Source organism: Haliotis rubra, unplaced genomic scaffold (genome assembly GCF_003918875.1).
Source record: "Haliotis rubra isolate DU_JTF1 unplaced genomic scaffold, ASM391887v1 Scf562, whole genome shotgun sequence".
NCBI classification, from domain to species: Eukaryota; Metazoa; Mollusca; class Gastropoda; order Lepetellida; family Haliotidae; genus Haliotis; species Haliotis rubra.
In genome coordinates, this window is record NW_025767260.1 from 452,369 (window position 1) to 479,428 (window position 27,060).

At 37.7% G+C, this 27,060-nt stretch overlaps 1 protein-coding gene across 1 annotated transcript in view; it reads right to left on the reverse strand.

Annotated features, from left to right (window-relative positions):
* Positions 1–24,599, reverse strand: part of LOC124254069 (delta-like protein D) — a 231,627-nt gene extending 207,028 nt beyond the window's left edge. The window contains exon 1 of the mRNA XM_046687920.1: positions 24,506–24,599. The gene's annotated coding sequence lies outside the window, so the exon portion shown is untranslated. The remainder of the gene's footprint in view (positions 1–24,505) is intronic.
* Positions 24,600–27,060: the final 2,461 nt, after the last annotated feature.

Genomic DNA, 27,060 nt, shown 5'->3' on the forward strand with positions numbered 1-27,060 from the left:
AACATGAATTTGTGCCGAGCGCATACCAATGTATCAGGAATACGTTCATATTAAAATGGTAGACCTAAAATGATAGCACTAAAATGATAATCGGTCGACGAGTTGAGTTGAGTTGGGCTTTACGTCACACCGGCATTATCCCAGCCATATAGTGACGAGAACAAGTTTGCATCAATAAAAATTGTAAGTACAGAGTCAGAATGAGTTTTATTTTATAAAAATACATTCATTACATTGTAATTCAAAAACAGAAAGAGTCATAGCACCAAATTCATAGCAGGCAATTCGTTAGTCACATTACACAGTAACAATTTATGATACAGGTCAACTTCCCTCAGGTAGTTCACTATCAGATGAGCGCTCACGCGGGAGAACAGATCTTTCGGATTTGTTGCATCATAATGTGAGTCCCTTGCAGACGACAAGTCCACACAGTCAAGCAGAATATGCTTGATGGTGAAAACCTCATCGAAAGAGACACACATGGGGGTCCATCCGCATCCGTCTTCAGCAGATAGTCATGTGTAAACCGACTGTGGCCAATACGACATCGTCGTAAAATTACCTCATCACGTCTTGACTGACAACCTAAGTAGGTATAACCAATTGTTGGCTTCAATTCATACAGCTTATGTCTTCCTACTTGAGCGTCCCACCTTTTTTGCATGAGGTCCTGAGTAAAGCTTTTGATGGTGGGTTTGATATCACTGTACGGGATCAGCAGTGGAGATAAGGGCTTGTCCAGAGCTGCTTTAGCTGCAGCATCGGCTTTTGTGTTACCTGCTATGCCGACGTGACCCGGCAACCAGCAGAGGACGATGTCACATTGGCCAGTAGAGAGGTCGTTGTAAAGTTCCTAAATGTCCAGAAGGATTGGGTGACTTGAAGTAACATTTTGAAGTGTTTGAAGGCAAGATAATGAATCTGTAAAAACGATGAAGTTTTTGGAGTGATTCTGTTGTTTAATGTAGGTCAAAGCTGAGAAGATAGCTTTGGCCTCGGCACTGAAAATAAAACTGTTGTCGGGAATCCTAGAGGAGACAGTCTTGGATCCAATGACTGTAGCACTGGCAACTTGGCCCTCATCCTTGGATCCGTCTGTGAAAATGGATCTATGGATGTCATACTTGGAACGTAACTGGGTGTATTACTGCTGGAACACCAAGGAATTTGTTTCGGACTTTTTGAGTTTAGTGAGGGTAAGATCGACCCTTGGTTTCACCATCTGCCAGGGTTGGGAAGACAGGAGTCGGTAAGGTGCTATGATATTGAGATTAATTTTAGCTGCAGATGTGTGGTTGAATTCTGATTACAAGTGGTGGAAGCAGAATGGAAGGTTAGAGAGGGTTTAAAACACAATTGTACCGGAGAGGTCGACGAAATCGGTTTGATAAGGAATATTGCGTTATGAATCATTGATCTTTGACCACTGTAGATGTATTACAAATTCACAGATTCATCCATATAAGCATTGGCCAAAACATAAGATTGTAAAATGGTATGGCTACTTGAAGACATTTATTATCTTATTTTTCATAGGATTTCCCTGTACTTGTAGTAACTATACGATGAGTGAGTTTGGTTTTAGCAATATTCCAGCATAATGACGACGGGGACACCAGAAACGGACTTCACAGATTGTACCCATGTAGGGAAGAAGTAGACATTCTACACGTGTGGTACATATCGTTAAATGAAAAGAGGCGTCTTCAAAACAAAATGTTGAACAGAGTACTACTACAAAGAAGTTAGTAATCGTGGCATCGATGTGTCATTTTCATATTTACAGGCGTTTATGAGCCTAAATTATTATTATATGCATCATATTCTGAACATTACGTATCACTTTGCATAAACAAATGCCGCCTCATTCGACTGTGGCCGATAAAGAGAAGACCTGTGTGGGTGTTTGAGGTTAGGATTCATACAGCTCAACATTTTCTATCAATCAATGTCCTAACCAAATTGTGTTACTTGTTTTGCTAGCTTTGATCGCTAGAGAGTGACGAGAAGCTTATAATGTTCGGTTTCAATGATGAGACTTCATTTGCTTTGCTGCATTTTCTCATATCTGGTACAGGTGTGGTCAATAAGTTCTTCTTTGTAGACCAAGGATATGTGGATTATCAAATGAAATTGTAAATAACGAACAAGTGATACACACCAGATAACGAAATTTACCATTTAACATGCATGTGTCATTTATGTCACAGGCGAGCTGAAATAATTAACACACAAAGACCATACTGGGAATACCAAACTAACGGTTATGAAAGTACCACAGCGCAACTGAACAGGTCTTGGGTACTCGGGTTCAACTATTCTTGCTGCATTTCAACTGAGACGAACATTGTTGTAACGCGGTCAAGCTGACCAATGCAATGAATCTTACATGGAAAATGTTAAAGTTTGAAATGATTGCATATCCAAAGTTAACTATCAATAAGTGTAACAAGGCAATACAGTCATCATCCCAACGATGCTTTTGTATTACACTTTGATCTTAAGAAGCATCTCTATCATAACTTTGTCTCCTCAAACTTGACATGACATGTTGGGGTACTTTTGTCGAAATTGTAAATATTTTGTTTAAAAACAATTATTATTCTGTAAAAATTTGTACCATCATTTAATACCTACCCACCAAACCAAGTGGTTGTTCAGCGTTCCCCCTTCACGCCGAAGACATGGGTACAATGTGTGAAGCCCATTTCTGGTGTCCCCCCTCGTAATATTGCTGAAAATTTGCCAAAGCAGCATAGACCTAAAATCACTCACTCACTGACTCACTAGTCACCATACATCGAAATGTGTATTAATACGTCATATACGTACTTTTGTTTGCCTGAACAGGGTCGTCACGGTAAGAGAAGGAACAATCCCATATGTCGAACGGTTGTAACACCTCTAGCATTGCTGTAATAATTTATGATCTTTTCTAAGGGTGTTTAGATTATGTTTGATTGGTATTAGAAAGATCGTTCCCGCAATATTTGTGAAAAATATAAGTTAAGTTAAATATAAGTGGAGTGGGGGTTGTGAAGGCCTAGTGACGCGGATCATGCTGACAAAGATCACAAGCTGCGCCTGATCTTCTCTTAATGATACTTACAGAAATAACTTGTAAATATAAGTAACAAATCTTTTCGAATCCATGTCGTAAAATTAGCTTACTGTGTATCAATGTCATTTACTGACTGACACAAACAATGTGTGCCTGAAGGTTGCTCACCAAGTCGAATCGCTTTCATGCATTTAACAATGCTATGAAATGTGTGAGTGCGTATGGGTTTACGCCACTTTAGCAATATTTCAGCAATATCACAGAATAGGAACACCAGGAATTGGCTTCACACATTGTACCCAGGTGAGGAATCGAACCCAGGGTATTGGCGTGACGAGCAAACCAGCCTTGATGTTATCAAATCCGCTATCTTAATTGATGCTATATGTACATTCGGTAAAATTGAAAACTTGACACTGATAAATTTCGACATTTTTCTTTTTCTGTTTAATGATTTGTTTTGAACAGAAGTAAACGGTGTGAATGCTTTAATTTCGTAAAAATTGTAAGTTCACGTGCAAACCTTGAGGTTGTAGCCTATACCCCCATCGAATACGTGATCACAGAGTATTTCCAATGCATTTCCTTTCAGTGCAATGGGTGTTGAACATGCGGCGAAACAATTATATACATTTTCAAAGTTTGAAATGTTTACACATCTCAGACTGACTGACTGAGTTTGGTTTTACGCCGCTTTTAGCAATATTCCAGCTACATCATGGCGGGGGAACACCAGAAATGGGCTTCACACATTGTACCCATGTGGGGATTCGAACCCGGGTCTTCGGCGTGACGAACCAAAGCTTTAACCACTAGGCTACCCCACCGCCCCTTACACATCTCAGTACACGCTTCAGAAAATGAAACGCGTTGATAATTTTGAGAATATTGGACTCATGAAGCCGCCGCAAAAACAATACAAATATACTATTTCTTTCTTTGTGTGATTAGAAACGCGGCACTTTTAACTTTTCCCCTTCTTTAAAAAGCGTTTGAAGAAATATTTGCCAAAACGTCACCCTGAAAACATGCAAAGCAACATGCACGTGCAAGTAAGTAAAAGAATGCGGTATCACTATAAAAAGGGCAAACGTTGTGTTGAATGCTAAGTTCTTTTGGACAAGAAAAGCAATTACTAAAGAATGTCCAATGCTTGCCCATAGACCCTATTGATATGAACCTTATCAACTGACATCAGGTTTGGGTCAAGAAAGGCACAGACGTTAACCTCCTGGGTGCCACAGGGACATATATGTCCTTCCACCTCAACCCTCACTTTGAAGTCCAATAAAATACTAAATATATCACGCACACAAATATACTTCACAGTTTCAAATGTTGAAGGAAATTTCCTGTTTCTTGATACTATCCACTATTATTTAAGACACCGCTCAAGTGCTAAAAATGACCTTTCAAAAGGCTTCATCGAAAATGTCGCCATTTTTGACACAGTACGAAATCGCGATTCACAGCGTTATTTGTTGTATGTTTCGAAATGTGAAAATCGGATAATTACTGAATTTCAAAACTAACATCAGTTGTACATGAATTATAATTCTGAAACATTGCCGATGAACGTTTGGGATGTTTTTAAAAATACACTTACACGGACGCCGTAGAGCACTTTCCGCCATACTGGATAGTGTTTACAAAATCACGTTTCGCGAAGGTAGGTATTGAGACGCCTATTTCATCACGTATTTTTCATATTCAGCTTCGAAAAATGCATCACTGAATTCCCCATACATTTTGGAATCAAAATGCAAGTGGTCTTTGTCACCAATACCAACTGTCTAAATAAAACGAGACGAAACATATTGGGTGTGAAAACGAAAGCTGTGCTCGAAAGACTGCGCTTGTTTGAAATGTAAACAAAGACAAATTCCGATTTTACACTGCGTAGCATTTTCTGAATTTTTCCAACATTCATCCGTCTATTCATTGCTTGCAATGGCTCAATACCTTTGGAATATGCATGGAAAGAGTGTCGTAGCAAGTAATTGGAAATTATAAATAGATACAATGCAATGATTTGATAATTCATAAGAAATTGTCAAAGTTTCCGTTCAGCGTGACGCCATGAATGACACAAAATCACGCAGAACGACAACTGTAATTATCTGCATTTCTGGCTTCTTCTCTTACTTATAATAAAAACGATAAAAACATATAACAATGCACACATAGTCAGAATCATTCTGATTACTTGCATCTCATATATATATACAAACGATCCCTGAATCAATGGAAGGGTCCTCGCAAAATCCTATTTTACCTTGTCAGCAAAGCCGCTATTTTGTAAGAAATAGGTCATCGGTAGTGATGTCATACGTCAACATTGTTGAACGTAGTAGGCAATTTCTTTGAGGTGAAGGTCGGTTGAACAAGAGTAAACACAATCGCCCAATCCTTCCGATTACACTGTCAGTAGTATGATGTATATTTTGCGTATAGTTCAGATACTTTTTCATGAAACTGACTTCAGTATCTACATTTAGCCTTGTTCAATATCATATCATACGTGCATATAGAGTTTACGGTGTTTTATTCTTTGAAAGTTTTTGATTGTTTGAATAATATTTACATAAGAAATTGACACATTTAGTGCAGTACACCATATTCTAAACCTTTACACAAGTGTTAGAAGATCAAACGTAGCCATACCTGCAACTACATGTACTATAGTTCCTATGAAGTACCATATTCTATGCATTTGGACTAATATTGCAGGTTCACATGAACAGGTGAACGAACGGCGATTTAATTCAACCCTATAAGTAAAACTGATAATATTTAATGATTTATATATATATGTTATGAAATGTATATGCACACATATTTATATTGTCTTGTTCACTGTATATTTTTGTGTCGTTTATAGACAATTTATGATGGATATTGATCGGGCGTTTATCGGAAACGTTTTATGATTCACTATCATTGTTTTCGATAATATAATCAATTCATATTCGATTAAAAAATATTGTGATGACAGGATATGAAACTCCCCCAATATTTATACGAAAATTGTTTAAAAATATAGAAACCATGTCATGTCTTAATTTGGACAAATCGTACATCCATATTCTAATATATAGTTCCATATATAAAAGCTATCTTTTCGCATCTTTCATTGCATATTTATGAAGTGAAATAGCTACATAATCATACACAAAGAAATTTCTTATCCTAAACAAAATATTCGGGTGTTGTGAAATATTATTTTTCATTTACGTTAAATTGATGCCAAACAGGTTCGCATGTTGTTCACAATAAGATACACAGTCAAACCGTCTAATTGTTGATATATTCAGGACACTATTTAAAAGGAAAAATCAGTCATTTTATGTTTTGTCTAAAGAGTTTTAAATTCTGACATAGAAGCCGAGACCTTTAATACAATTAATGGAAATTAGGTGAGATATATACTAATCAGCATACCAATGTCGTCTTTTTCCGACATCGCAAAATGCATAAAACAAGCCATGACGTCAACTAAAATGTTGTTATATTTTCAGCAATTTCATAACATTTTTAAGATATCGCAGGTACTCTGGTAATAACTATGCGAAATTAGTCAAACTACATCTACACAAACAGGAGAATATGGGAATCTAAGAACTGACTTATATATCGGATAGGGCCATCCAACTCGCTATTGCGTGCTTTCTTATAAATTATGAAACTACCAAAGACTATCCGCTCACATTGGGGAACTTTGAATTGGAATTCACCGTGAACAAAAAATAACGAAAATATAGCGTCCGCATGCACAACATTTTCTCTCCATGTGATCTGAGTTACATTGACCTAGTGTTAAAGCATAACGGAGTTATGTCCCTTATCATTATACGTGCATGACATCTCTGTCGTCGTTTGACGTCATAGAACAAAATCCATTTTTTGACATTTACTGCGAGTCATTTTTAATGTTGAGCGTATAACGTTATACATAAACACATAAACCCAACTCATATACACTTATGTCGTTCAGATATCAGGCTGTATTTTCTTCGCTCACACTTTCCGTAAAGATGCCACATTAAGGAAACCGTAGCACAGTGCGGAGAAATTTACTGTTTTTTAACGCATATCAAAAACATTTGACAATATTTAGCAAAGTTTGTTTCTCAAACCGCCGAGATAGTTGCACTAATATTTATACCAACGGATAGGAAATACAATATTCTACATTGCTGTGTAATTTTATAGCCGTACATAGATCCAGGACCACGGGAGGGCATTTCTCGCACAACGTTCAATTTTCCAACCTTATGAAAATGTGCGCCTGAAAAACATTTGGAATCCAGGGGGTTAATAGTACAGTCCATTAAACTGTAGGTGCTCAGTTACGGGTATCGCTTTGCCATGTGTTTTTTTCATTATCTGAATACATTATTCGGACTCACTAATGAGTGAGTATGGTTTCACGCCGCTTGTAGCAATATTCCAGCAATACCACGGCGGGGGAAACCAGAAATGGGCTTCATACATTGAACACATGTTGAGAATCGAACCCGGGTCTTCGGCGTGACGAGCAAACGCTTTAACCACTAGGCTACCCCACCGCCCCGACTCACTAACGAACCTGATGTGACAGTTATATTACCGGACCATTGACATATATATTAAAATTGTGTCAGTGATGTTACACTCCGTTACGAATTTTATACGCGTGTATTATATTATAGCCTAACCCGGGTCATACGAGATTTCAAGGGTATTGAAATCCATGCCCTACATTTACAGCATTTACGTTTGTTGCATGCTATAATGCACATGAAAACAATGGCCAGATCTGCACACCTCTGAAACATATGTGAATACAGAGTTGAGTGTTCGTTTATATTAACACCTCCGTAATCGTGTATAAATCTGACACACAAATGATATGTAGATTTCAAAAGTTGTTCATCAGTGGTGCATCAAAGTAAATACTATCAACATAGTCTTATTTTCTATATTCATTGCTTTTATTGTTATAATCGCCATTGTGTTGGTATTCATTGATTTCGTACTTCCATTTTATTTGCTTCTGCAATTGTAATCCCTAAGCTAACATTGTATTGATTTGTAAAGTTAGTTAAATTTAAAATGTTAATGTTAATTGTACACATTTTCATGGTTCTTTTCAGTTTTCACACCGAGTCCGAAGTTTATCGGCTGTTTCTGCTTTTAAACAACACTAGCATTCTATCTGCAGTTATTATCAAATAGCCATTTAACTGTCCACGCGTTAGAAGCTGAAAAGACTATGACAGGGAGTTAGATAAAGAATGGTGCAAAAGGTATGATTTTGTTAGATTTCCAGAAGACATGCTCAAGCGACTATTGTATAATACACATAGTCCAACATCGTTCATTGGTAACACTCACACCACTCATTGATCAATCTCATGTTGACTATATTGGACAGATAACACTGTGTCGAATATATGATGGTTCCAGGTAAAAATCGAATCCTGCTCTACATGCGGAAAACACTGCTGTCTGACTTTCATTTTTGAGTTCATCCTCTAGAAGTCCCCAGAACGTCATACAAGTTGTATTTGAACATTGATTTCGATCGTACCAAGAAAATGTGTAAATCTGTAGTTAATTTTTCAGTCAGTATAACCAGACAAGAACGATAATTGCATTCTAAACAGTAATCGAACATGTTTCATACACAGATCCTTTTGCATGTAATCAGAAACTGAAAATTCCTCTATCGTGCAAGGCAAAAGAAAAACAATAGTGAAAATGTGACAAGTGGGGTGAAACAGTTTGTATTATCCCAGCTACATCACGGCTACTTGTGAAGATAAAATACAATGAGTGATAACATGAGCATGGTATTGTGTCATCAAGAATCTGAAAAGCAATATCAAACAGGTCATATTGTCTTTTTTTAAGCCGCTTCCTATAACCAGTGTGGGGTTACTTGGGGCATTTCTGACACAGAATGAATATATTCTAAGGCGACGACCTACTCCGAATGACTTCGCTTGCTTTTTGCCATCCAATGGTATTCAGCCATCCACAAACAATAACTTCACATTTGTCAATGATTTTCCTTGCAATCACAAAAGACTGGTTTACTTTGCACTGTGCCATTCAAAGATCCATATGGTCACGGTTCTAGACCGTGTATGCAACCAACCTTATGATGTTTTGCATTACACTTTGATTTCAAGAAGAATGTGTACCTTTGTGTCCTCAAACTAATATAAACATTCCATGACATGATAGTGTACCATTCTACATTGATACAACAGATAGTTGAAATTGTACATATTTTGTTTTAAAGTAATTATCCTTCCCGCAATGTAAAATATAAATTACGTTAAGTGGAGTTGGGGCTCTCAAGCCTAGGAACGGGGGTCATTCTGACAAAGATCACAATATGCCCCTGATCTTCTCTTCGTGATGCTTGCTGAAAAAACGTGTAAATATATAAGTAACAAATCTTTTCGATCGATATCCATGATAATGAAAATCAGCCTTTGTTCTAATCCGACTATGACGAGAACATGTGTATATTAATTACAACCCAATGGTAATGATACTAGGTATTCGTGAGAAGGTGAGCATATCCTTCTCCACAGGTAGAATATATGTTCTCTGAACACAATGAAAATATTTGTCTTGACAGTCCTTGTCATAACCCATAATAACTCTATATGGACGTAGGACATGAACAGAAGACTACTTGTGAGGAAGATATTTACCGGTATCTGAGACTCGTGTCAATACATCAAAGATATAGCTATCTGTGATGAGTAAGCGAAACAAAAAACACTACAGAAAGTCGATTGTGAGATTCACTGTGGAAGACACACTTCCACGTGATCTTAAACGCGACAACTTTTATGTTGTGTATTTTTGTTGGTAAATAACGATCAGTTACCATATCAACGAAAGATAATGCCAATAAATCACTGTCAAGATTTTCAAGTAAGAGCCCTTTATAGACTTGCAATCCAAAGCGATACGTTCGCCCTGATGTGCCCTTGTTGTCGCACTACTTAACCCCAGTGGAGTGATTTCAAGGAGGCGATCGTTGCTTGCCACAACAAATCAAGTTGTTCTGTCTATGAAGTCTAAACACATATTCGCTAAGTCACTATACTGTATCAATTAAATGTAAAAATGTTAATGTTATACAGGTGCTTTATTGACAATGGTAATATCAAGCAAGCGTTTTGTCAAACAATTAGTAACCCTGTTATTATACAATGAGGTTTATGTAGTTTGAGGTAGCTCTGTTTTTTAAGAATAGTAATTAATCATGGATTTGCTTGCACCTGTGGCATACGCAGTAAAACACCCTTTCATTTTATTACAAAACACATGCATATGTATTATCAATGCTATGTAGATGTCATACGACCAAGTGAGATATGACATTTCAGAGACTTTTCTGTGAAAACTTTAGGATCTCACTTACATAGATAGGTTCCAATACACAGGACCAAATGCCGGATAGTAAACCAATGAAATGAACGTAACTACAGTAGGAAATATATGACGTGACCGGATTTATGTATGTTTCCAGAGATTTCCCAACTTCGGGCATATATTTCATATGGATCTATGTCTTTGAAACATATGCTCATCGTACATTATCGTCTGCACAAGTACCTCGTTCATGTATGCCATGACCGGATTGTAAAGTGTTTCCAAACATGAATTGCAAAACAGATACCCCTGTAAATACATGATCATACAGTATTTCCGATGCATTTCTTTGAATTTCAATGGGTGCTGAAATTTCCGATTTCGTTCTAAGTTTACTAAGGCTGGAAACATGTAAATTTACGTAGGTGGGGAAACACATGGAAATTTTCAAATTTGCAAATGTTTACACACCTTAGATATATATGTATCATACCGGATTTCAGGGGTATGAATATGGACAGTTCATACACCTTCATGTTACCTGTGCTCAAGCAAGATGATCATTTGTTTCCATCATGTGAATTACTTGGTTCATGTAATTTCATTTTCACACATTTAAGTACGTTTGAAATTAACGTTAACGTGACCTCATTATTCTTATCATCAAAAGAGCCTGACTAAGAAAGCAATATTACGCAAGCTAACATGGCTTATTAAGCTGCACTCGCTCCTGCTACCAGTATCAGTTACGCTTTGTCTGCGGTGTTGGCAAATCTTGTGAGTGGTGAACAAAAGGGCGATGAGCTGCCCCTTTGTCCTTGCAAGTGCCCCTAGCTGTCCCAACAGAATAGCACTTGATCTCTCTTGGAGCGCGGCCAAATACGCTACACGGGCCAACTCGTAGTTTCTTAAGTCTCTTCAACTCGCATATCAGTACTGTAAAATTGTTTTTGGCAGTACATAATTGGAATATAATTGCACTGCATGTGACTCTTCTTAATAGTCTCACAGTGCCTGAACCATGTTATTTCTCCTTCCGCTCAGCCTTTGCTGTAATAACGCCATACATGAACTTAAAGTTGTCCAAGTTGTAACACAAACACATTTGTTTCTTTATATTCTGTGAGACATGAAATGAAAAATAATTTTTTATCGTGTAGCGATTATACGATAACCATAGGCATGTTGGACCTCCGTGCCTTTTGTGAAACATTGTTCTGTTTAAATTGTCATATCAAATGTTGCACTGTTGTAGTTTCCCTGTATATTCTCACAAGTGAGACAGACACATGCGATTGAGCGTATGTAGGGACGGGTAGAAGACTAAGTATAGTAAAGATAAAATGGATACTCTTGGTGCTGTTATACTTTTGAATTAAAATTAAACATTCGTTCTTATAAATGTATACTTTCCAGTTTCAACCAAATGTACATTCGAAGGATATCTTAATCTAGGTTGCAATAGCTGATTTCCCAGAAGCATATTTACAATTAAAGATACTCCCAAACAATGGTCTGTTGTCAAAATATTTTGTTTTCCATATCTTGTCAAAATATTTTGTTTTCCATATCTTGTCACAATCTGTATCCAGATACCATATGATAGTCTGTTATGTATATGGTCTCTGCTGTATCATAGTCACAGAACGATATTATTTCCCCTTCCGCCCAGCCCTTACTGTAATGCTTACGCCCTAAATGAAGCATATCTAGATATTCCAAGGCTCAGCGTTTGTTATAATCTGCAGGAAAACTCACTGCAGGGTTCGGGTTACACAGTAAACATACCAAACACCCATGGCTTGCGGGGACCAACATCTTCAGTTACATTTGCATCTGCCAACGCTTAATTCGCAAGTGGTGAAGTAATACGCTAACGAGGCTAAGGGTCCTGTACCATCTTTGTGAAATATCTATGATGCCTTATATGAAGTTTATAGTCTAAGCAAGTAAAACACAAGGGTTATTTCCTTTGAGTTAACTGACAGGCTTTTGGTATCAAATATTTGGAACTCCGGCCAAAGGTGATGTTTTGCTGTCTGGAATACAGCGTTTTTATAATGCTTTGGTTGCACTTAATGATAAGTGATTGTTAAATGTACATATGATGTTTTTGAAGGATATAGTCAGTTGACTCAGATACCTTGCACGTGTTTTCCCCCACTCTTTCCACACCCATCATTCAGTTTTTATGTTTGTGACATGATCTGCACACTGATAATTTCAAACAGGTATATAAATAACAACCGTTACAATCTTTACCCAGTTTAGTTTTCCATTTATTTAGCAATTTTCAGTTTCTATTATTTTCTGAAAATGTTGTACGGAGGTGCATTTAACAGTTCACCCAATAACAGTAGAGTATATAGATAATACGTTTCGGTACTTGATAAGTTAATAAGTTTACATTATATTCCATGATATTGGGATGCCCAAATGATTAACATTATTATATAATGTATAACAAATCAGACAGCAAAAATTAAAAACGCATGAGCAACATAAATGATGTTAGGTAGTAAGCTTTCAATAATTATCGAAACTGCTTAGTTATCTAACTTTATTAACTAATTGCAGTCACTAGAGTTTTGTATAATCTACCCCAGACATGGAATCAAAATAGTTGTACAGTATATTCCGTCGGATAACTGAAATTTGAGAAAACGTCCGCATGGGACAATATCTGTATTCCGAATCAAAAGAGGCCATCCCAAGTAGTGGTGTAACGATTCATCGATGGAATCGATCTGTGCATAGTCAGCTATGCGATACGAATGCATCAATACAAAACACATTTAGGCAATACATCAGAATATTTATATCGCGAGGGTCCATAATACATCGATGTATCGCCACAAGAGACGATATATCCCGATATTACTTAAGTACTACTTAAAGTTGTAAGGAGTATTACATTAGGAATAGGAAGGGAGTCTCTTTGAAATCCTTTTGAAATTTAAAAACAAATTGAGCCTTATAGGAATTTGTTTGTATCTGTTACATGAACAAAGGAGTTGGTGTAGAAGTGAAAGATTGTGAACATGTTTCAAACTCTGTGAACTGTACAATACTTGTCTTCAAGTAATTGAAATATGTTTTAGTTGTTTGACAAATAACACCAATTATTCACAACTATGAATGATGTCTTAGTTTTGTTAAGAAAGAGAACAAAGATAAGATACAATTTAGACAGCAGACTTAAGATTTTTTTTCAGTGATTCTGAATTCTGATATAAATTACATTGAATTGTTTGTGTAAGAATTGGTGTAGAAACACAACTTCCCAAAGGAAACTTCAGTTTTAAATTTATTTTGAGGCGTGCTGAACATGTTTGACTGAACCTTCTTCAACATGAAATGCTGAACTTTCATTAGATCAACAGCTCTTTAATTGTGTGTGTGTGTGTGAATGTAACACAGGTTTTAATGAATTTATAACTATTTTAAGTCACGATATGGCTGAAATATTGCAACCATGACTATAAACTTTTATTCACTCACTCATGATATATCGTCTCGCCTCATTAAAATGGTATCAGGATATGTCGTCTCCCCACTGATGCTACGAAACACAGCTCTAATACCAAGTATGTGCATATTAACACATTTACAACTGTTACAGTAATTTACATCTGGAATCACTAATACATTGTAATCATCTTTTTTGAAAGTACAGATAGCTATGATCATGAGTATGATGACTAATACAAGTGTGCATTAAAAGTAGGGACCTACCGGTTCATGTCTGTGTGGGCACACCTGTCTATGTTTTATTGCAATAAGCAAGCTCTCCTTGTATGTCATATATAAGAAGTGTACGTAAGGTCACTTATTTAAACTATAATGTAATTTCCATTGCAAAAAGTATAAACGGTATTACTTACTGATCAGAAAGGCTTATCAGTACTCAACCGCCACCACCGAACCCTATGCCTACGCTATCCCACACCCTCTCCCTCTCACACACATGCACACACGTGCACACACTCCCTAACATACATATCGCCATGGCCCATAGACCAAATGTTTGAACCTTTTAAACAGACAGCATGTGTGTGTCAAGAAAGACACGCACGTTAATAGTGGTGCTCAGTCATGGGTATCACTTCGCCATGTGTTTCTAATGGTCTCCGTGCATTATGACGTGGTCCGACGCGCTAACGAACCCGATGTGACAGGTACTTTATAGAACCATTGAAATACTAGTACATGTTTAATTAGTGTTAATCTTGTAACACTATGTTTACCCATTACCAACCATGTACACGTGTACTAAATATATGACAAATCTAACCCTGGTCATACGAGATTTCAAAGGTATTAAAATGCATGTCCTACAATCACAGCATGTACATATGTTACACATGCTAGAAAACACATGAAAACAATAGCCAGATTTACACACCTGTGAAATACATGTAAATACAGAGTTGAGTGTTCGTTTATTTTAACACCTCTTTAAACGTGTGTAAATCTGACAGACAGATGATACGTAGATTTCAAACGTTTGTTCATATGGACGCCGGATGAAACGTATATTTTCTAACGTTAGTAAATTTGGGTAATATAGTCATTTTGTGTGGTGATAGACAGTTAATACTTTTTGAGAGGACCACGTTTTAGGACATCAACAATATTTTTAATTTTACATTCTTCAGAGATAATAAATTCTCGCGAATCATCTCACTTTGACAGCATATAATCTGGAACCCCTAATGTTGCATGCAGTTTTAGGTTGACAGGTTCAACCGACGGACGCCAAGTGCATCACTAACAAATTGCCAAATTATAATTGCCAATCCGCTTCATCTAACGACTTTATGCCGAATACAGAATGACTAAGCAGAACAAATTAAACAATTGTTTACTTAAACCAACGCAAGCTAATTGGTTTGTAAATACCGGTTATCCATAAATATTGAATGAAAAAGTTACCCACTCAGTTTAAACATAACCTAATAAACAAACGTAGCAAAGCATGGAAACTAATGATGAACGCTACAGAACGAGTTCCCGAAAGGTATGTTGCAACATGATTTGTAAAAATACCTAACGAAAAGAAACAAGTATCACTTGCATTATATATTTATATACTTGCAATGGTGTGTCCAGATAATAAGGAATTATTGTACAGGGCAGCCCTTGTTTATTTGCATTATCCTATAGAAGTGAGATGGTTTCCGTGATATCTATGCATACTATTCGATGAAGCGGTGAGCCTATTACAAAACGCGTCAAAACACCTTCCATAAACCGAATCAACTAAAGGCATAGACCCTTGTGTAATCCTGATATTATCATAAGCAGGATACCATTACCTTCTTGCGAACACATGATATCGTCACTACTTGATTGTTATTCATAAACACATGTCCATGATACAATCAGGATCGTCAATCGATTCTGCTTTTCGCATATATTGCATATGAATATGAAAAGGTGTTTGTAACATATATTTATATATTGCTTGGTCTTAGTGTCATAACTGTACAATAACATACATGATTTACAACTGCGTCATTCATACATTTGTTGCGATATTACCAACACCAAAGAATATCCGAGTTAATTATACTTATGTATTGTTCAATATGAACGCGTGAGTAGAAAAGCAGCATCGACTATAAACATATAATGTGTGTCTGATACCCAATAGATAACGCATATGTGTGGAATACAACAGCTGCTTCCGTTCGATTAGCATTCTGAAGTCATCTGTAAATAAGCTCATATCCCTATATTGCGCTTTTAATTTGTTACATTTTTAAAATAACGAGTTAGTCGTTAAGATTTGGTCAGACTCAGCAAAACAGTTCAGTCAAAGCGAAATAAGCATTTCGTGTGATGCTGATATTCTCAAACAAATATATCAATAAAGTCGTTTCATTTCTCATGTCGATATTAATACATGTACAACAACAGGCAAGGAAATTATATTAGTGTGTCCGAGAAAAGTGAAAATTAAACTGAGGCAAAGATCTATATTCCATTATTACTCCGGAAACATATTTACATGTTAAATGCATTTGAGTATGATCGAAGACCGATAAACAACGTTAAATAATAAAATATTTATATCTCATTCAAAGGTTCTGTCTCTCAACACTTTGTTTAGTAACCCTCCTTTGTTTCCTAAAAAGCTAGCTTTCCCATGCATTTCATAATGTATCACGGATCGAACTTCAGTGTTCTTTACATTGTCCATATTTAAGTACAATGCCATGTTGACGCCTGTCATGTTCTGATCAATCAGCTGAAGATCCGTTTCACACACAAAATTAATCATCGGATTATCAAGGGAATACGTTTTTGTCAGTCTGGCTTTTTCCCCATAAGGGTGTCTGCACATGATATAATTAACAGCTGGGGTGATAGTGTGCTTAGCAGCATATGTGAAACATAATTAACATATGAAGGTCAGTTGGTGCATTACCTACACTGAATCTATCTGATGGATAGATTCTTGTTAAGTTACATAGATAATTCATTAAATTTAAAATTAAATTAAAAATTAAGTAGGTGTTACAAATATAAACCATAACTATAAATGAAAAGAAAGGTATGCCCTCCATTATGATACATGTATGTCAGTATGTCGTGAATTTCAGATGCTAAGCTGCAATATGTAATTGTTTAAAACAATCCATCAATCCAAAATTCAAACTGGTTACCGTTCCAATGTATCTTGTAAGACCAACGTTTTCACATCCACGCCCAAATTTGGTGGTTAAATGTGTATGCCCCTTTTCATATCGTGTTTTTAGATAATCTTTTAACGTTTTACTTGCTCTGTAACTTGTATTAAATAGAACTTTGCCGATGTGATGTAAGTGTTAACTCACTTAACTTAATATCTACAATACAGTATGCTGTATCTTCACTCAGAGTTCAAAAAGTGAACGTTTCTAAACTGGTCAACTCAATATCTTCATCACCATTCCGAAGGCAAGATTGTCATCGTGAGGCAAGATACACGTTCACCTTGTAAATCAATAGGTTTGTGAATCTATCAGTAGTCATGTAACGTGACAAGTCCTAGCAGTACCGTGTTCTTTATATCTAATATTGTCAATATCACAAAGGCGTTTAATCGATACAGTTTTAAATGTTTACTGCAAGGTTGAGAAATTTTACAGGCATTGTTAATCTTGTTAATCTCTAGCTCTAACGAGTAGAATGAACTAATGTGTAAATAAGCAATGCAACACATATGGATATGATTAAGGAATCATAAAATATAACGTACATATTGCTCAGGTTCACCAAGTCATTGTTTCAGTGCAAGTACCAGCATATACATGTTTTCGCCGTTGTCACAACATATCTGTTACCACACAGTCGATCTCAATCACAGGTCAAGTGTGTCGGCAACATAAAGTCAATAATGGATCGTCGATGTTCTCACGTGCCAGGATGAAATGAGAAGTGCCATTATGTATATCAATATTATTGAACAGTTTAAGATGTAGTGATTGAAGTAAATATAGCTTTAGAAACACAACTAGCTTAACGCTTACTGTGCTTGATTCAAGTCGTATTTAACAACTATATATAGATACAAGCATAAACAAAAGGGAAGGTATGTATCTGGTGTGATTTGTGTTCATCGTGACACATTTTGAAAACAACCCATGGTAAGTCTGTAACATCAAAGTATGTGTTTCGTGATGATCACGTCTTGGTATCGAAGGATTAAACTGAATGCTTGCATAAGCTACACAAAAGAAAGCTTTGACTTCCAATATGAGTTATGTAGAGTTGAAGATGTATCTAGGCATCATGCAGTATGTTATAATGATTCTGTTGTGGTGCCAAGTTCACCACAAGAAACCTCTATGGAATTAATGTGGCTGTGCAAATTTGGTTTTGTTGCAATTATTAGATTTTGTGTCAGTGATCAATTCATCGGTCTCAAATGGAATCAAACGGACTGTAATAAACCGTTATCTCCACTGATTATTCAGTACATTGATTTTGATCTAACTATCAAAAATTTTATTCGGGAGCTTATGCCCACACAGTGGAACACCTAGGTAGGAATCAATAAACTTTATGAACTTAAACCAACCATCAGTAAAGCCATACATGGGTTATCAGTCAACACTTTCTCCGAGAGAAAGGTGACGGAGGCGGAGGCAGTGAGGCGTGAGATATACTACTGCATTGATATGTCCGAATAATTACCATGGTCAGTAGGTGACAGAATACTGACGAATGGATTTACAGTAAATACATCAATAAAGTTTAGGTCAGAAATGACTGGACTGATCAGAAAGTGAAAGTCATCCACTATGGAGTCACTTTCGCAGAACTGACATATTGAATTATCTCTTTTAGGAAGTGTAAATCTGCCAATTCATATCGCCAAGAACAAAGAAATATATATACTATGAATCAGATAACGGTAGTTTTCAAAATGGATATAGCATAGAAGTTTATTCTCAACCATTGTCCACGGTCATTCAAAACTTTTGACAATCCAATGACTTACTATTTGAGGAATTGTTGTTTACATTGTTACAAATTTTGATTTACAACAGACAATAGAAGACCAACAATATGAAATATAATGAATACAGGTTTATTCTAAGATTTGTAGAATGTGTTATACTGTCTGCAAATGGCCCTCGATATTTTAGACTGTTCAGTATTAAACATTTTACGCAGAAATATTACAACCTATTTTGCTGCTTTGTAAAATGAGACATTCAGCCCATTCCGCATTGTGAACGGCGTCTAACTGCCAACACGGATAAGGCTACATTGCCATATTATGGCAACCGAATTGTATCGTAATCCAAACAAGGTTAGGACAATTTGCTGAAGACGTTATCCAAAGAGAAGAGTGTGCACAGCGGGATAATTTTGTAACCTTTGTGTTCAGTATTGGTATTCACTGATGCATTGCACAAAATCACCGTCCAGCCTGTCAGGTGAGTGGGACGAACCCTAAAGTAGCACCAAACCTCTTAAAGGGTCTGACGCACTGACTGTAGCGCCGAAGGCTATCTCTCTCATATACGAACAAAGAGTTTTGTGCCTTTAGAAATTAGACTATTCGTCCAAAACACACGCATATCCAGGCAGATTATGTGGAGTTGGTATTTGTTAAAGATGGAGTACGTCCTATATAGATGTAACTAAGATCGATCCTGTTTGGTGTCGGGTAATTCGGAATGATCTGCCCATTAAATACTCAGTGGTATTGCCACCAACGAAGATCAACATATCTTGCGATTACAACTCTCGGGCAATTCTATTAAATCACTGTAAGCATGTATACATGCATAGAATGTTTTTTTAAATATCCCACCTCCAGCCTCACCGTTGTTTCGGAATTCTGTAAATATTTGTATTTAAGCATTCTAATGTCTTGCATAGCCATAGTCTATTTTACTGCCTCAGGTATATTGTGACCATGTCACTGAAACCTATGTGTGTGGGACTGACTGGGTTTTAGAGGAAGATCATCGGAGGCTGAGGCGACGCCATATAACCGCAATCGGCAAGATAACTTTATTTATTTAGTTTACAAGGTGTGAAAGATCTGTCATGTTGAATGCAACCATAGGTAACATATATTCGGAAATATCTGTGCTGTGAGATTTTAATGAAACTTATTGCCCTGTTTTTAATCTATCCTGATCATTTTATAAACCTCACTGCTCTAATGCACCCAAGACCAAGGTGGATAATGTAAGAGAACGAGTGAATGAGTGAGTTTACTTTTACGCTGCTTTTAGTAATATTCTATCAAAATAATGAAGGGGGACACCAGAAATGGGCAGGAAGAGAATGATTTAAATCTCCCTTAAGAATGTCGATTTTAAAGCATAAGCGTGTGTCAGAACAATGAACACACAATGTAATTTAGAAAGTTGACAAATGTGACATTTGTTATATTTGGCATTACACTTTCTCAGTTAAGTAGTTTCTCGTACCTTTATTATGTTGAGTTCCATCCGGAATTCGAACCAACACTCATAGTAAGGCACCGAATCGCCAGCACACAAAGTGAGCGATCTAACCCACTCAGCCGCGGATTGGGTATTCATGCAAATTTGTTTGTTTGATGTCTTTAACGCCGTTACTCACGGGTAAAATGTAGATAATGATTATGATAATGCTGTGCGTAGCTATTCTAGCTATATGACGGCGTCTGTAAATAATCAGGACCAGGCAATCCAGTGATCAACATCATGATCATCGATTAACGCAATTGGAATACGCAATATGAAAATACGAAATGTGTCCTTTACTAAAGATAATATTTCCCCCTTATTTGGCTTAGCTGGACTTAGTAAGGAAACAGAAACTATTCTGTGCCTCCGTATATTTTCAAAAAGCATTTGATACTGTCTGGCGTTTAGGCCTGTGGCAGAATCTATTACAATATAGTGAAATTAGAAAGTATTTTATGGTCATTTATAATATGTACGAAAACAAAAGACCGTATGTTTCATGTAAAGGGTAGTTACACACGCTTTTCCCATGGAAAACACGTGTTAGACAACGGGAAAACCTGTTTACTCTTCTGCTTCTGCAAATTCACGAAAGATTTAGAAGTGAATTCACTGATAGAATTGAAAATGTCAGTACGATATTTTTGCTACTGTATGCAAATGATGCAGCTTTCTTGGCTATAACTATGCAACATGTACAAAACATGTTAGATTCATTCATCAGGCTTAAGGATAATGTATCTTAAACTAAAGTGATGATATTTGGAGGATCAAAAATATCGATTCTCATAAATTCTTAGGTATGACATTGCAAAGGCATTCCACAGTTACTGCTGCAAACAAAATCAAGTAATACATGCAACCAAGGCCATGTACCTTATGTCGTCTCTTGCGATTGGGTTTTGTAAACTCTAGCACAGTAACCTTCTATTTATGGCCGTTCCAAATTGTCGGGGAGATGGTAGTGGAGAGGCTCTCCACTCGTTTGGTTCGTTGCAAGATGCTAAGTTTTACGGTATATCACTTGAGATTCTTGAGATTCATAGGTCTTATAGGTATAACATTTAGATTCATAGGTCTTATAGGTATAACATTTATTTTGCCTAAAGATATTTAATCTCGCTGTCGGTTGTCAACTGCGTGACTGTGGTTCTTCCACGTTTAGCTTGATAACGATGTTAGGATCTACATCGAAACATCGCTCTATGCAATAAATAAAAAGTTGTCATCCATAAAGTTGTATGTTTCATTTTGGTGCTTGGAAAATATATCAAGCATTCAGAATGTTCATCTGCGCTTTCTGAGGTCTTTAACCTCACTCAGAAAAAGTACTCCAAAGTTCTAGGTTTATGGTGAACTTGGCGGATTCTATATACTGAGTCAAAAAAGGAACTTCACAAAATGTAATTTGAAAAATAATAAATAATTTTTCTCTGATGATACATCTTTGTATCCGAAATGGGATCCCTATCTTTCGACTCTAGAAAAACATTAGCAAAACCCACTCAAACCCATCCATTCGTCGTGCAAATGACGTTAGTGCCAAATCAGGTTTTGCACGTGCAGTCGATCACGTGATCTTCGCATCGAAGTTTTCTTCATATGCACGTGTTTGCATTGGCCACAAGAATTGAAAAAAAACACTTTTAAACCACAGTTCTAGCGGTACTTGAAATGCCACGATTGTCAAATGTGCAACGTGAACGTGCCGTTGGCATGTTGCAAGCGGGAAGATCAGTTATTGACGTCGCAAGAGCAATGGGATGCAGCTGTCGTACTGTGTATGACTTGCGAGGTCGTCTACAACAAACTGGCACCACTTCTGATCGCCCATGGTCGGGTCGTCCACGTGTGACGTCACGAGCAGAAGACCGTCAAATCGTCCCACGTCACCTACGTGACAGTCTTCTGCCGGCTACACGAACCAGGGCTGAGATGTTTAGAGGTCGACTGTCCTCACAGACCATTCGAAATCGGTTGCGGGCTGCCAATCTCCATTCTCGACGTCCATATCGTGGGCAATATTGACGCCGTTTCCTCAACGTCAACGTCTGCTGTGGGCCCAACGTCACCTCCGATGGACCCAGAGAGACTGGAATCGAGTCGTCTTTAGCGATGAATCCAGGTTTACCCTCAGATTCGCGGACGGCAGGCATAGAGTCTGGAGACGACGTCGTGAACGGTATGCCCAATGTTGTGTACAGGAAGTCGATTCGGGGGCGGAAGTTGCATGGTGTGGGATGCTTTCTGTGGGAACAACCGTTCCCGACTTCTGGTCATCCGTGGAAACCTCACAGCTGCTGCTTACCGCGACCAGGTGCTCACCCCTGAAATCGTTCCTTTCATGGCGGCTCATGGCCCAGGTCTACAGTTCCAGCATGATAATGCTCGGCCGCATACCGCGATGTTGACACGAAATTTCTTTCAAAACGCTGGAATCAACGTCATGGACTGGCCATCGAGGTCCCCTGACCTTAATCCAATAGAGCACGTTTGGGATGCACTTGGGAGAAGGCTTCGTGGTCTTAGGAACCAACCTCAGAATTTGCAGGAAGTTGGCGCTGCCTTGCAAGAGCAATGGCGCAGAATCTTCAACCACGTGTTCACAAGCATCAGGCAGTCGATGAGGAGACGGTGTTTGGCAGTGGTGAATGCGCGGGGCGGCCATACACGATATTGAACTGAGAAATTTCGCATTTTTATTCTTGTGACTTGACATTCTGTATACCCATGTTTTGGAACGGCGGTGTAGCCTAATGGAACCGATTATGGCACTGTCAGTGTATCGAGTACATCACACAGATCTCAGCAATGAAATAATAACAATTTAACCATCTTACCATCTCTTGTTCTTTTATAGTGCCCTGAAGAAAGAATGTGAAGTTTATTTTTTGACTCAGTATATATACCAAACCTAGAAAGGCATACTATCTGGAAAATAACCCATCAAAACTATCTCTCCTCATCTACAAGCTGCTGTACCAACAACAATATATTGGAAAGATACACACAATTGTTTAACATTTCTTAAAAGTATTTTCAATGATCTTGGACTTATATGTGGCAGTCACAAACTTCTAATAACATTTCGTAAAAACAACCTCAGCGATATCAAGTTACAATTTTGGAGAGCTACGACAGATACTATCTCCAAAGAAACCATGAACAGCGTCTTTAAAATGATTCCTTAAGTTTTGAAAAATACCTAAATCTGCCAAAATGATTTGGCCTGCATTGCTAGAATCATAATCTGCCAATTGAAAGGGACGGGTGTAACACAAATAACAGTAACCAAAAGAAATTACCCACTTTGTAACTGATTTCGGTGATAAATTCCATTACTAATTTATTTCTGTCCAATTTTGGAAAACGACAGACAGCAGCTAATTCAGAAGTATTTTCCCACTGAACCAAATTTCTTCAAAATAAATTTACTTTTTGATAGTCGAAAACTAAGAACTCTACGACAATTATCCAAAATGTGTGAAACCATTTTGTTACTATTTAACACAAACATGTTTCTCGATTGAACATTGTACTCTGATATCTGTTCTCACTGTTTGATGAAGTTGTTGATGCATATAGTGTGCCTGTGCATTAGGATGTGTGACGTAATGTAAAAGTTGTACCTCTAAGGCCACTGAGAGCAGCCCGAGTGGCAAACAATCCCGTAAATCGCCTTTCACGATAATCAAGGGATGCAGAAGGTCAATTCTTCCCCGGATCTGCACGGGTCATTTCGCAAATGTGATATGATTACATCTGACCACCCGATCCCGTTATTTGCCTCTCACGAGAAGCATCAATTCAACGCCGGATCTTCACGGGTTATGCTAGCTGAGGTACCACACGGGCATGTGCGTCTTGGTCTAACTCAATCAGTTTTGAAAATTTCACATAACCTCACCACCACATCAAATATCAAAACGCTGCAATCATATTGATGTTTCAGAATATGTTATGATGCACGATACATATCACGCACTTGCACTGGACATTGATCTAATACGTAATGTACATAGCTGTACATACTACCAGCTAACTAACTAACATACTAACAGATCTACCATAAGAAACTAAAAGGCACATTTTCACTCACCTTTAAGTTGACAACCGCACAGTAGTGATGATTTACTCTGGCCCAGATGCCCCCTCGGTTGATGTCAGCAGTCTACCGTCACGTTCAATGTTTGACATCTGACTGTAGCTGTCATGTCCTGTTTATAATACACGAAACAGTGCAGATATTGATTTTTACAAATTTCGCACTTACAGTGACACAACACATATTTTACTGGCACTTCAGTAATACCGGCGTTATATATACTGTTAATGAAGACACGGTTTATATACACGGTAAGTAATGAGGAAATTACATTTATTATTGTACAAATCGTCTAAATGACTTGTGTCTCATACGTTAATTCTTAGTGGGAACGGGATCGGATGGTCAGGTTCGCTGACTTGGTTGACACATGTCATCGGTTGCCAGTTGCGCAGATCGATGCTCATGCTGTTGATCACTTGATTGTCTCGTCCAGACTTGATTATTTACAGACCGCCGCCATATAGCTGGAATATTGCTGAGCGCGGCGTGAAACTAAATTCACTCACTCACTCTTAATGGGAAATTGTACCTTTAACACCTATCACAATAAATGTTGTAATTCATACTCGTGACACACTTGTATAGTTTTATTCAGTATTGTTTACTCGTACATAACTCTCGGTGGATCGCTAAGAAACCGTTAACTAATGGTGGCAATTACACGAATATCGCCGTTGTCACAACAAATCAGTCACCGCACTGTCGATCTCCATCGGATGCCAATGTGTTGTCTGAACAAATCAATAGCGAAACTCACGTGAGTGATGGAACTGAATGATTGATGATGTGATGATTAAAGTCAACATAGTCTTAGAAGTACCATTCCGAACCTAAATCTTCCAATACTTAGTACAGTGGTATTGGTATTTCAGGACTATATATAGCCTTTTCCGTTTCCCTCTAAAAACATAATATGGGTGAATATATGGGTGAAAAAAGACCGAGGTTTAGTATTTGGTGTCAATGCACTGTGACAGATTTTGAAAGCTATCCATCATGGATCTGTAATATCAATGTATATATGTCATGACGCCTCGTCTTGATGTTGAAGGGTTATATTGAATGCTTGTATAGGCTGTGCAATAAAACGCTTTCATCTACCGCGGACTTATCGGTTACCTGGATCGAAGAGTCACGCCGCATGAAATGTGACTTCCAATACGAACTGTATATAGTTGGAGCTGTATCTTGACATCCCGCTGTAGGTTATGATTGATTCACATATGTGTCGCAATTCCTTGAATGAGTGAGTTTGGTTTAACGCTTCCTTGAACAATATTCCAGTTTGATCATTATCGAAAGGTTTAATATGGGAGAGGAGCCCGAAATGATGCAGGTGCCAGAGAATACGTGTGTGTCTGTCTGTCTGTAGGATGGGGGTGGGGCGTAGTGTGAGCAGGGTGAGAAAAACTGCAAAACCGTGTATGCACACCTGTGTTCACAGCGTCGGGCACTCATATTCTTTATTACCAGACCTTTTACTAGGCTATACGCTCTCACTGAAGGACCACAGACCGCATGCCAACACTCTGTAATACCTAGAAACCATCGATGCACATTAAGTAAACTGCATTGGGCCATTAGACATTGTACACAAGTTTACTTGCCCTTAAAGCATCCGTTCCCTGATTCCATAAAGATAGTTAAACCAGGCGTAACCCGTGGCCTTGTGGTTCATATTTGATTGTGGAAAGGATTGGTAACAATGTGCTTGTTGATAACCATCACTAAATGTCCATGTTTTATAGATATATCCATATCTAATAATAGCGTCAGGCTTTAGTGGTTTCGACAAAAGTAAAAAAAAGTAATTCGGAAGATTTTGCGTTTGGTTACTAATGAATGGCCTGTTAACAATGTTGAAAAAATCCACAGAAAGACTTAGTTATATTAGATTAATTAGTTTAATATACGTCAACCTCATTGCTGAAGGCGCGTTTGTCACAAGCTCATCTATCACTTTCTGGGCGATATACGTATATTTTACTGCTGCTTGAAAGGTTGGACAGGCATATAGAATTACCACTGTATGTTATTCATGAGTTTGTTCCAGTAAGATTACACAACGACCTGTTCATCAACTGAATTAATCACGTTGTACCATTACATATTTTTAGAGACCAAAAAAAAAAACCGATTTCAACTAAGCTTTCAGTTATCCTCACTCATTGTCAAACTCATTGTTACATGTATAATACAAATTACTGTCGTTTCCTGGGCATTTTGCATGTGAATTGAAACACTGTCTATACCAAGGACCGCCTCCGTGGTGTAGTGGTTAGAGCGTCCGCCCGGAGAGCAGAAGGTCGCAGGTTCGATGCCCGACCGCGTCATACCAAAAGACGTTAAAATATGGTACTTGTTGGTCCCTGCCTGGCGCTCGGCAGTAATGGGTACAACAAGGACTGGTCGCCTCGGAGTCAGTATAATGTGTCTGAGTGGGGTATCCATGCTTCACTGCGGCATGGTATCTCAGTGGGCTAGCACTATAAAACCAGCTTCCGTCAGGGCTAGTACAAGCAGCCGCACATACACACACACACTCA